At 45.3% G+C, this 12,110-nt stretch overlaps 1 pseudogene; it reads left to right on the top strand.

Moving 5' to 3' along the window:
- The window catches only part of LOC116324062, a 59,845-nt pseudogene that overhangs the window by 38,412 nt on the left and 9,323 nt on the right, over positions 1 to 12,110 (top strand).

Here is a 12,110-nt window from a genome sequence, read left to right as displayed (position 1 = left end):
ATGGGTTTAAATACCAGGGGTCAAAGAGAGTGCAGCAGGGTGGAGCGGGTGTCATAGGTCAGAGGGAGAGTAACAGGAGTAAAAGGGAAGGTTTAAAGATGGAGGTGAGCTGAAGGTGTTCAGATGTTCAGTGAGCAGGAAAACAATGGTTTGGTTTCTGAATTTGTTTCCACATTAACACGTGAACCAAACCTGAAGCTCAAGTGAAACATGAACAACAACAGGTGTGTTTTCCTTCTTGACCTGAACTCTGTTAGGGAGCGGGCGGCCGTCCCAGAGCCAATCAGGAAGAACCAGTACCTGCCGGTCGACTGACCTCAGCAAGCAGCGGGACACGAAGCTGTCTGGCCTGATGGATGCTCAGGGGGAAGCCCCTGCAGCTGCTGAACGTGAGGGAAGGCTGTTAGAGTGTGCTGAGCTGCAGTCAGGAGTCCAGCAGCAGTGTGAAGCAGCCCGAGCCGCGATAAAAGCTTCTTACTCGGTCTGTCAGGGTCTGCTCTGCATGACCGATCCCTCCGTTTCCCCCTCGTTAGCCTCGAGCCTTGAGGTGTTACGCTCTCATGATTCCCACCATCCGACAAACCTGGGAGCAGAGCGGGGTCTCCCGGATGACAGATGCCTTTAAAGGATCTGTGAGTCGAAATGAGAGCAGTGGTCGTACAGGAAAACAGCACTTCATTCATATTTCATTACACTGGTGCAGTCTCGGAGCCACTGCTGTGCAATCAGCCTTTTACCTCAGCATAACCTGCGTGTGTGTGTGTGTGTGTGATCCACAGGGAGGATGTCAGAACAGCCAACGTGGTTGCCACGGAGCCGGTCACCTGCCTGGTCATCGACAGAGAGTGAGTCGTTACGTCTCGTTCACTCAAACTCAGCTCACCTGTGCGTGCTGCGGTGGCGCTCGTGTGTCACCTGAGCAGGTGAACCTGTCGGCCGTGTTTGCTCCTTCACAGCATCCTCACTTTGTGTCTGACTGTTTAAACAAAGAGTGGAGCTGCAGAGTGAAGCTCCTGCTGCCCCCTGCTGGGCCTCACAGCTAACTACACACGCAGCATATGAAGCTCTTTACATTTTTTTTCTTTTCTTTCATAAAATGAGCTCAAAGAGAAAAAACAAACACAAAGTGCTGATTTTTAAATGAGCACCCAGGTGTTAAACAGTCTGACTGCAGTTTGGGGAGATGATTAGCAGGAAGTTACAGACAAAGAAGCTGGAGCGCCATGTGGGACAAACTATTTCACACTTTCTTTCTGTCATGAAATTAGTACATTAACGTCCATGCACACAAGCAAGTCAAGCAAACTGTCATCATCACTCCCTGATTTTCCATACAGCAGCTGAAGGGCCTCCACACAGCCATAAAGACTCGAGAAATGACAGAAAAACAAAAATAATCTGCAAACTGATTTGAACAGGACCAAAACAGTCGTTTTCATATAAGTTTTTGTTAATGTCTTTCTACTGTAAAGGTGACTAAATGAGGTCACAGGCTGGCTGCTCAGTCACGTCTGTGAGTACAAAGTTATCCCAAAAGAAAAATGACCTGTTTTTTCTCTTGTTTTCATGTTTTTCATGTTGGGGCGATCGTAGCTCAAGAGTTGGGAGTTTGCCTTGTAATCGGAAGGTTGCAGGTTCGAGCCCCGGCTCGGACAGTCTCGGTTGTTGTGTCCTTGGGCAAGACACTTCACCCGTTGCCTACTGGTGGTGGTCAGAGGGCCCGGTGGCGCCAGTGTCCGGCAGCCTCGCCTCTGTCAGTGCGCCCCAGGGTGGCTGTGGCTACAACGTAGCTTGCCATCACCAGTGTGTGAATGGGTGAATGACTGGATATGTAAAGCGCTTTGGGGTCCTTAGGGACTAGAAAAGCGCTATATAAATACAGGCCATTTACCATTTTTACAATTTTTTTCTCACACTATGGTCGTATGAAAGTACACCCCACATAATTAAAGCTTTCAATACTAACGTGCTAAATGAATTAGCACATTATTTGGCTGAGGTGGTTCACATGATAAAGGAGAGTGATTGTTTACCTGCTAACCCTGGCTGTGTTTCCACACAAAGTGCAGATCGTACTGTTGTCAGAGCAGTGAAAGCAGAGCTTAGCGACAGATTGGCTACACGCTAATCTTCCATCAGCCTCTCATCAAAGTCCAGAGGTTCATCAAAAATGCACATGTGCAAACACTATGCTTGACAAGCTTAGTGTTGTCCTACTAAGAGGACACAGACACACCCACGACGACATGAACCCCACACAGAGTTCAGCGGCTCCATAATCAGGTGGAGTTAATTCTGCTTCCAGAGACAGTGACCAGCTGTGGCCACAAGATGGCAGTTATGTGAAAGATGGATGCAAACAGGCATGACAGAAGCCTGAAAGGATAGCGACTCCTTTACTTTGGTAGATTTTACAGACAGGCATTGCTTGCCTGGCTTCCCCTGACAGAACACCACTGACATCCATCACTATAAATCAGAAATATTTACCAGAAGTTTATTTACAAAGATGTTTCTGATGGCTGAACCAACAGGTGCTCCTCTCCTGAGGGGGAAAAATAAAAACCTAAAACCAGGAAGTCTTACCAGATACCTGAGTGGAAAACACCTCCCTTTCCCTGACCTTTCCCATCCCATATCTCTGCTTTAACCATTTCCTGTTTTATCATATCACAATAGAATAGAATAGAATAGAATAGAATAGCCCTTTATTGTCATTGTACATGTACAACAGAACTGTTGAACAAACAGCAGAAATATATACAAACCAGATGAATTTATACAAAAACAAAAGAAATGCACACATTGGAGAACAAATTGGACACTAGTGCATTAGACACATCAGCTGTGTTTCAGCTGCTGCTACTTCCTGTCTTTGCCTTTTTCTCTCTGTTGAGATTGTCTGTAACTCAGCGGTGTTCCTCCTCGTGTTCTCATTTCTCAAAGTGAACATGCTGCCGTTCGTTACTCGTGTCTTGGCCCCACCCACAAGAGATACAAATGAAGGAGCTGAGGAAGAGGCAGAAGAAGAGAGGAGTGGAGGCAGCAGGTGGTGGACTAAATGAGATGTTCCCACCTCAGAGCCTCATTTAAAAGGATGCAAATTAAATCTGAAGTTTGGAACAACTGCATTATTAACAGTTATGTTTGCTGTCTGTATGACCTCAGGTGTGACAGAGCTCATGTTCTCTATTTATTTCCTCTTTTAATTAAATGCACAGCCTGGACCAGTGTGATAGATATCAGAGCTTTTATTCCCACACAAAGAAACAGTGAAGGGAAAGAGTCCTCCTCCCTGCGTCGCTCCTCAGGCTGCGGCCTCTTTCCTAATGTGAAGGTAAAAGCACTTCTGGAGGACACAGGGTGTGAGTCTGTCTGAGAGACGTCCTTCACCAAGGAGCACTGAGACTGATCTCAGGTCAGAGGACAGAGGACAGGGCGATTCTCTGCCAGGTTCTCCTGTGTCGCAGTGGGCTTCAAGCGTGGGGGAAAGCCCCTCTTAGCAATGAGTCATAATTTGTACTACGAGCTGTCGTAGACTTTCTCTGAAGCTGTGATCAGCTGACCTTTGTGGATTTGGCAAGCTGTTAGCTGAGCTGTGATGGCTGATTTCAAGCACCTCCACGCTGTAAAGCTACATTAGAAAGGTAGTGAGTTTAAATGGATGCTTCTCTAACAGTGAGCATGAGCATCACTGCAGACCTCACCACACTGCTCTAAACTAACCAGCAGCGTGTTTGAGGTCTTTATGAGTTCTGTGCTTGTGTTTTTTACAGTAAAAGGCTCCATGGGCGACTTCTGTTGTGATTTGGTGACATTTAAACAACACTGGATTAAAGTCATTGCACTGAATTGAACTGGTGCTTTACGTTGGTCTCTGTGCTTCCTTTACACGTCGAGTCTTTAGGTCTTTCTCAGTTAGTTCCCTCTGTTCTCTGCCTGCTGTTTGTCTTTTGTCCCTGTTCAGTCACCTGTCTAGTTTTAGGTCCTTCATCACGTTCTTAGTGAGTTGCAGCTGTCTGTTCCCCACATCTTCTTTATACATCCTTAGTTTCACTTCAGTCCGTGTCACAGTGTCTGTTTATCAGCCCTGTGTTTGTTTTATGTGCCTGCTTGAATATTTTGGATTATATTCATGAGCTCTGGTTTCCCACTAAGTAAAGTGTGGTTTAGTTTATTCTTGCTTATTTGCGAGTCCTTCTGTTCCTCGAACCTTGACAATACTGGCTAATATTTTCATCCAACCTTTTAACAACACAATATTAAACTTCATCTTGTTTTTTGAGATCTTCCAGAGAGTAAGTTATAGCGTACAGATCCAATAGCTAATTAAAAAATGTGGCATTAACATTGCAGGTTAAAATTGGTGCTGATCAGTCCTTACAGCTCTTCAGCTCTCAGATGTCGCTCCTCCCTCTGTAGAGTCACAGCCCCAACTTTATTGACATGTGCACCATGAACGCACCACAGAGATGAGGAGGATGGGAGAGTGTTGAGGGTGTAAGCTGGCTGTTGGCTCACTTTCCTGTTACTGACCATCTGACTGCAGCACTGACTCTGCATTAAACTGCTCATTAACTAAATTGTCTCAGAATCCCATTCTGGATCCCACTTGAACTCAGTTTGGGATCCCCAGCTCTCAGCTCCTCAAACTGGGTCCTCGTTTGTGTGTTCACACCCATAGGGGGCGCTAGAATCAGCAGACCCACATAGGCCATGTCTTTGTCCTTAAACTCCTCCCACACCATCTGGCCTTCAGCAACCAAATCTGGTACACAGGTACATCTTAGGCCTCTGAAGGTTTGTATCTATATCAGGTAGCATGTCCTTAAGTTGCCTAGTAACCACATAGCAACAGGCTTAAATGCCCCATAAGTAGCATATAAACAACCTCCTATATTTTATAGGTTTCTGGACGTGAGCGAGTCCACCAGTTTGCCCACATTTACCAGAGTCAGCCAGATAAACGTTCACAGGAGCAAAAGCATGTGTGTATGAACATGGAAAAAAATCTTGAATGGTGTGTTCTGATTGGCTGCTTTCTCCACCTCCCTCTCAGCTCATTCAAGCATCTGATTGGTGGCCTGGACGACGTCTCCAATAAAGGCTACGAGGACGCTGAACTCAAAGCCAAGTAGGCCTGCCACACTCACACAGCCCTCACCAGAATCCTACACACTGAAGTTTTACTTCATTGTATGTCAAAGTCATTCAGAGGAAATATCAGACAGTTCAGTTTCAGCTTCTGTTTTTACATGTCAGACTTTTCTGAATCAGCTGGTACTGAACGTGTCATCACCCTCCTTCCCGCCGTCTGTGTTTCTCCAACACGTTCACGTATGTTTGCAGCAGAAACCGGACACTGGGCTTATATAAGAGCAGATAATAATAGCAGCTGCACAGGCCGAGCAGGTCACATGACTCCTCACTCTCACCTCTGTTTTCTCCTTAAATCTGCATAAATCGCTCGTTTGTGTGAACACTGACTCTGAGCTCTTTGGTTGAAGACGTCGAGCCGATCCAACGCTCACGACTGCTTTTGTCTGAAATCGTCTGCTCACTCTTTACTGCCCACGCCCTCAGTTCCTCCAATCAGAAACGAGCTACAGTAACTTACTCTGCACATGCTCAGTACGGCTCTCCGTCTGCCTGAAGTAGGTTTGTTAAAGAATTTGAACATCTTTATGTTCTTGGTTGAAACGACTAATTAAAGATGCATCGCGCTTTGCACTGAAAGCTCCACAACGTCATCGAGAAACAACCTGCTTCAGACGCACACACACACACACACACACACACACACACACACACACACACACACACACACACAGTAACTGTAGCTGTTGTGTATCAGGTTGGTCATGTGACTGTCAGTCGTCTCCTCTTAAGGTATCGGTTCCATACGGCACACACAGGTGTGCTGCTGTCAGTCATGGCTGTTTACCATGACTGCTGTTACCATAGAAACACTGCGTGCATTTCTCTGTTTTCTGGTTAAGTAAAACTTTGCTCACATTTGCTGGATTTTATAAACTGTTGTTGTGATTTAAGATAAGATAAGATGACCTTTATTAGTCCCACAGGTGGGAAATTTGTTTTGTTACAGCAAAGTGCATTTGGTGTCGTGTACAGCAGCAGTCAGAGGTTTGGACACATCGTCTCATTTAATGTTCTGTCTTTATTTTCATGACTGTTTACGTTGTAGATTCTCACTGAAGGCATCAGAACTTTGAATCAACACGTGGAATTATGAGTGAACAAAAAAATGTGTGAAACAACTCAAAACATGTTTTATATGTTAGAGTCTTCAAAACAGCCACGCTTACTGCTTTGCACACTCTACATGCATGATTGAACCATGCGTGTAGAGACCATCGGGTCACCTTTTCTGCGTCGCACAAAGTCACGGCAGGTGGAACCAAAGATCTCAAACTTGGACTCATCAGACCAAAGCACAGATTTCCACTGGACTAATCCAATCCATCTTTATTTATAAAGCGAATAGCCAGCACAGGACCAAAGTGCTGTACAGTAAATAAGTTAAGAACAATAGAATAACACAAAACAGTAAAAAATAAAACACATGATACATAAAACGGACCTATATTTAACACAAAATAAAACAGCATAGAATCAACTAAAACAACTAAAATAAAAACCAACAGGTCAGGGTGAAGAGGTGGGTTTCAGGCAGAGGAGAGGCCTGTCTGAGGGCAGATCGTTCCACAGGTTTGGAGCTGCGATAGCAAAAGCACGATGTCCTCTAAGTTTACGCCCAGTCCTGGGTACATGCAGGAGCAGCGGCCTGAGAGAGCAGGTGGGTCTATGAGGCTGTAGCAGCTCAGAGAGATAGAAGGTAGGCACCGTCTTTTGGATAAGGGCGTAAGAGCGCACCTTAAAGAAACTTTCAGCTTCACCAGGTGGCCACTCTGGTGCCGCCGGTGAAGTGGTGGAGCTGGGACACGGCACAGGTGAGCCGGGGTCTCCGATATTGCCTGATCTTTGGCAAAAAGTCGGAGATCCAGTAGTTTGGCGATCATACACCAAGAGAGAGTTGACATTTATCACAACAGTCGATGAAATCCGCACAAACAAGCATAACACAGGCAGTGACAGATGGCACACACACCAGCGCCATCTTGGATGTCCAGTCCTTGTGTTTCTGGGTCCAAACAAATCTCTGCTGCTTTTTGCTTTTCCTTAGTCGTGGTTTCTTAGCAGCTGTTTGACCATAAAGGCCTGATTCACACAGATGTGTCTGCTACTGGAGCTCTGTGTGGCATCCAATGTTCCCTCTAAGCTGCGCACGTGCGCAATTGCGCACTGCTGGCACGGTCTCTGCGCACAGAAAATCTGTGTTGCGCACAAAAAAAATCTAACCTGAATTGAAATTAAAATTAAAACTTTAACAATCCTGTTTTGCAGTGTTAGTCAGTGAGTGACTGGCTGCTCCTGTATGGGATCAGAACGATGCCACCTTATCCTATAGTCCAGCCAATGATGAGATTCATATTCGTATATACACGCAGCCAATCAGCGTCGCTGACAGGCTATGAAGCGTCCTTATGTGCCGACACCGGTGTTTTAGCTAGCAAAGCGGCGTGGCTGATGTGCAGTGAAGCCACGTTAATGACAACGTGTCCAACCATTGGAGATGTGAGCAGGACAGACGGAACAACTGACGGAAAAAGTGTGGACTTTATACCAGTTTTTAAATTGTGTTGATCGGCCACGTAAAACCAGAGTTATGATAAAAATATCTGCAATGTTTGGTTTTCTTCCTGAATACTGTCGTTGTTTATATTTACTGCGGGAAGAAACGGTAAAAACGGCATTTTATAAGGAAAACGCTCGAAAGCCTGTGAGCAAAAACAAAACCAAACCCCCCCACCCTTTCCTATTGGTCGAAAAAAGTACCGTGTCGACCAATCAAAAAATGATATGGCAACGCGGCATCTAGTTGTTAAGAGACGGGGGGAAGTTTTAGGAGTGACGGCGGTGTTCTGAGATGTGAGAGATTTGAGACGTTTAGCGCAAATCTTGTGTAGTTAGTGTGTAGTTAGTGTGTAGTTAGTGTGTAGTTAGTGTGTAGTGTAGTCAATAGTTTTGTTGTGTGTGTCAGAACAATGAGGCGGCTGCTGAATGTTACAGGTGTTACAGCAGTGATACATCTGCTGTTGTCAGGCCTGCAGGTATCAGGCTGTTGTTCTCCTTTATCTCATAGGGGACAGAAATTATCTTTTGGAGTGGCACAAATAATTTGTGTGGCATCAGATTTGATGCAGAACAGCTGATTGTTCTGTAAATAGTTTGAAATGTTTATTTAAAAAACGCCTTGGCTGCATTAAAAAAAACAAAAATAGCTGCAAAAAACTTTGTTGTTTGCAAAACTGAGTTACTTTTTGAAGAAGTAACTATATAATTAATTGCCCAACATTGGTCATTATATGCTGTATTTTGCAGACAGAGTTACAGACTCTCTCCTAGACCACAGACTCATAATACAAGTCAGAGCTTTATGAAAAAAAAAGAAAGAAAAAAGAAAGAAAGTTGTTTTTTCAAAATTGGAGTTCAAGTTATTTTTACTTCCAATAGTGTTAACATACTACACAGGTCATGAACAGGATTTTTTACATTTTCATTGTAAGTGGGCTAAAGCAGTTAATTAAAAGTAGTCTAACATAAATGTAAATGCTGTGATTTGATTATTTTAATAAACCATGTAACTTGGATGGATTCGATGCTGGCGTGACCACAGTGCACACGTCTGATGTCGCTCACAGTGATCCAAGGGACGCTCAGGGAGTTTGTGTGTTTGCTCAGACACATGAAACATTAGAGGGAACGTTGGTGGCATCTATCTGGGCTCTAATCTGAGCTGCTGTTAACTTGTGATTTCTGAGGCTGGTGATGAATGTATCCTCAGCAGCAGAGGGGACTCTTGGTCGTCCTTTCCTGGGGCGTCCTCATGTGAACCAGTTTCATCGTAGTGCTTGATGGTTTTTGCGGCTGCACTTGGGGACACATTCAACGTTTTAATAATGTTCTGGACTGACTGACCTTCAGTTCTTAAAGTAATGATAGATTGTTGTTTCTCTTACTTAGCTGATTGGTTCTTGCCATAATATGAACTCTAACAGTTGTCAAATAGAGCTGTCAGCTGTGCACCAACCTGACTGCTGCACAACACAGCTGATGGTCCCAACCCCATTAAGAAGGCAAGAAACTCAACTCCACATATGAACCCTGACATGCACACCTGTGAGGTGAAACATGTCAGGTGACTACATCATGAAGCTCACTGAGAGAAGGCTGAGGGTTTGCAGCGCTGTCAACAAAGCAAAGGACGTCTACTTTGAGGAATCTAAACTATAAGACATATTTAGAATTATTTATTATTTTTTCTTTGCTGCATAATTCCACATATCATTTATCTGATGTTTTCAGTTTGTATGTACTGTGTAGAAAGTAGTAAAAATAAAGAAAAAACATTAAGTGAGAAGTTCAGCCATCCGGGAGGGGCTCAGAGTAGAGCCGCTGCTCCTCCCCATCGAAAGGAGCCAGTTGAGGTGGTTCAGGCATCTGACAAGGATGCCTCCTGGGCGCCTCCTGGGTGAGGTGTCCCGGGCATGTCCCACCGGGAGGAGGCCCCGGGGCAGACCGGCACGCTGGAGAGATTATATCTCTCGGCTGGCCTGGGAACGCCTTGGTGTTCCCCCGGATAAGCTGGAGGAGGTGGCTGGGCAGAGGGAGGTCTGGGCTTCTCTGCTTAGGCTGCTGCCCCCACGACCCGGCCTCGGATAAAGCGGATGAAGATGGATGGATGGATGGACATTAAGTGAGAAGGTGTGTCCAAACCTTTTACTGCTAATGTCAATAAAACCTCATTTATTTTTTCAGTTGTACAAAACACTGAAAACCATGGACCACAGAGATGTTTCCTTTCATGTGTGAATGCATCCCTGAGTTAAAGATGATTTTAAGCTTCCTCTGAGAGCAGCTTAGCATAAACCACAGAGTAAAACAATCCTTCTGTATCTCATGCAGAGCAGCCGCTCAGCTCGTACTCTGTTTACTCCATCATTTAATCACCAAACATTATATATTTTTATTTTACTTCTTATCAGAGAATAAATTTGCTTCTTTCCATTACCAGACTAAATACAACTAATTATCGTCTAAATTCATTGATACTCTAAATATTAACAGAGATCAAATGCAGTTATACTTATAAAGACCTTGTTCTGCAGCGTGACACTAGCTCTACTTTAAACTGAGCACTTTTCTCATCCTGTGTGTTAGTTCAGTGTTCTGCTCAAGGGCACGTCAGCGGGGTGAAGGTCTGTATTTGAACCTGGCTGCAAGCTCTAACAGTAAATCTCTTACTTAAGACCTCGCACTAATTTTAGAGTGTTTGTGTTGTTTCGTCCCGAGCGACCGGCAGTAGCTTCTGTTTCTGCCGTAATCTGATTCCACAGCTTCCAGGAACTAGTCAGGTCCCTGTTTACACAACAGCACAGCTGCAGAAGCATATTTCATTAAAACCTGGCAGACAAGCGAGGCTCGCCCCAAAGGTGAAGGGCAGAGCGCCTAAACAATCTGACCGAGCGGAGAAGTTGAAACTTTTGCGTCCTCTGGTCTAGAGGTCGGGACAGTCTGTCCTTTAATAACTGAGCTGCGTTTACGGGCGAACCTCTCAGCAATGTTTCCATGCGCTAAAAATACTGGAGCAGCAGCAGCAGCAGCAGCGTCCTCCTGCAGGTTCTCCTCTCAGCTCATTACGCCCTGCGGGATCGGCCGGAGCAGACGCAGAAGCAGACCTCTCAGAGGCTTTCCTCCTTACACTTCACTTTGAGCGTGCTCAGTTGGGCTTTTTAAAATCAGACGCCACAAAGTTTGAGTCCAGATCCTGAATCTGTGTGTGTCATCCACTGAGGTGCCGAGCTTTCCTTTGAGGTGATCCTCGGATTCACGCGGTGCGCTACGCGGTTCAGGTCCAGCTCGTTTGTAACCTTGATGCACGAGGAGCTGGAGGATCTAGCAAAGTCTCCACACCTGTGGTACCACCGGACCTCCAATGCCCGCTCCTGTCCTCACCATGTAATCTGGAGGTGGAGCTCTTCCTTTGAGACGGCTCTGTTACGGACACTTTGCCGAACGTTCTCGTGAAGACTGAAGACGAGTTGTTTGTTCACATGTTTGTAGTTTGACCAACATCAGATTCCAGACTCGGTAGAAGTTGGGCAGCTTACAAACTCTCCATCAGCATCATCTGGATGATTCCAAACCAACATTCCTGAACAAGTGGATTTACAGTTTAAATAAAGTTTGGCGATGAGAGAGCCGATTCCTGTCCCAGCGAAGGAGCAGAGAGAGCGGCTCCCCAGCCTCCCTGCTCCTCCTTCCTCCTCTTTCTCCTTCCCCATAATCTCGTACTCCATCCAGACCTCCAAGAAGTTCCCATTCTTCCATGTGGTCAGATGCTGCAGGTAAAACCAGGTCCCTTGTTGGGAATGCCAGACAGGATTTAGCATGGGAAGATAAAGCTGAACCCCGGTGTTTTGTCCCAGGATCGGTGTCCTGTGTTTAGTGATGTGTGTTTTTGTTTCAGATACGAGGCGGAGAACGCCTTCTTCTCCAGTCTGAAGCTCACTGACTTCAACATCATCGACACGCTGGGAGTCGGAGGCTTCGGACGCGTCGAACTGGTACGATCTGACATTTCAGGAAATTAGATTCATCAGAAAGGGTTTTATTGCCAAATGCTGAGCAGGTTTACAACATTAGGAAATTGCTGACATACTGTCAGACAACGCTTAAATAAACATAAAAATAAAAATTTAAAGTGCTAAGCAGGTAGATATATACATGAGTGCAGATGGTGATCAGTGCAAAAATGGAATGATGCAGTGAACACAGTGTAGGGTCATGTGTTTGTGGTGCGAACAGTCATATGGTGTGCATCTGTGCATCACTGAGAGTCGGAGGTAGTTTTATCTGAATGTGTGGATGCAGACTCACCGTGGAAGGCCTGCCACAACAAAAAGATGGTTTCTGTGGAAACCACAGATCAGATAACAGTGATGTCACCTACACGTTTGTGAAGTATC

Source organism: Oreochromis aureus, linkage group 8, assembly GCF_013358895.1.
Source record: "Oreochromis aureus strain Israel breed Guangdong linkage group 8, ZZ_aureus, whole genome shotgun sequence".
In the NCBI taxonomy this organism is placed as follows: Eukaryota; Metazoa; Chordata; class Actinopteri; order Cichliformes; family Cichlidae; genus Oreochromis; species Oreochromis aureus.
This window is presented reverse-complemented; position numbering and strand designations above follow the sequence as displayed.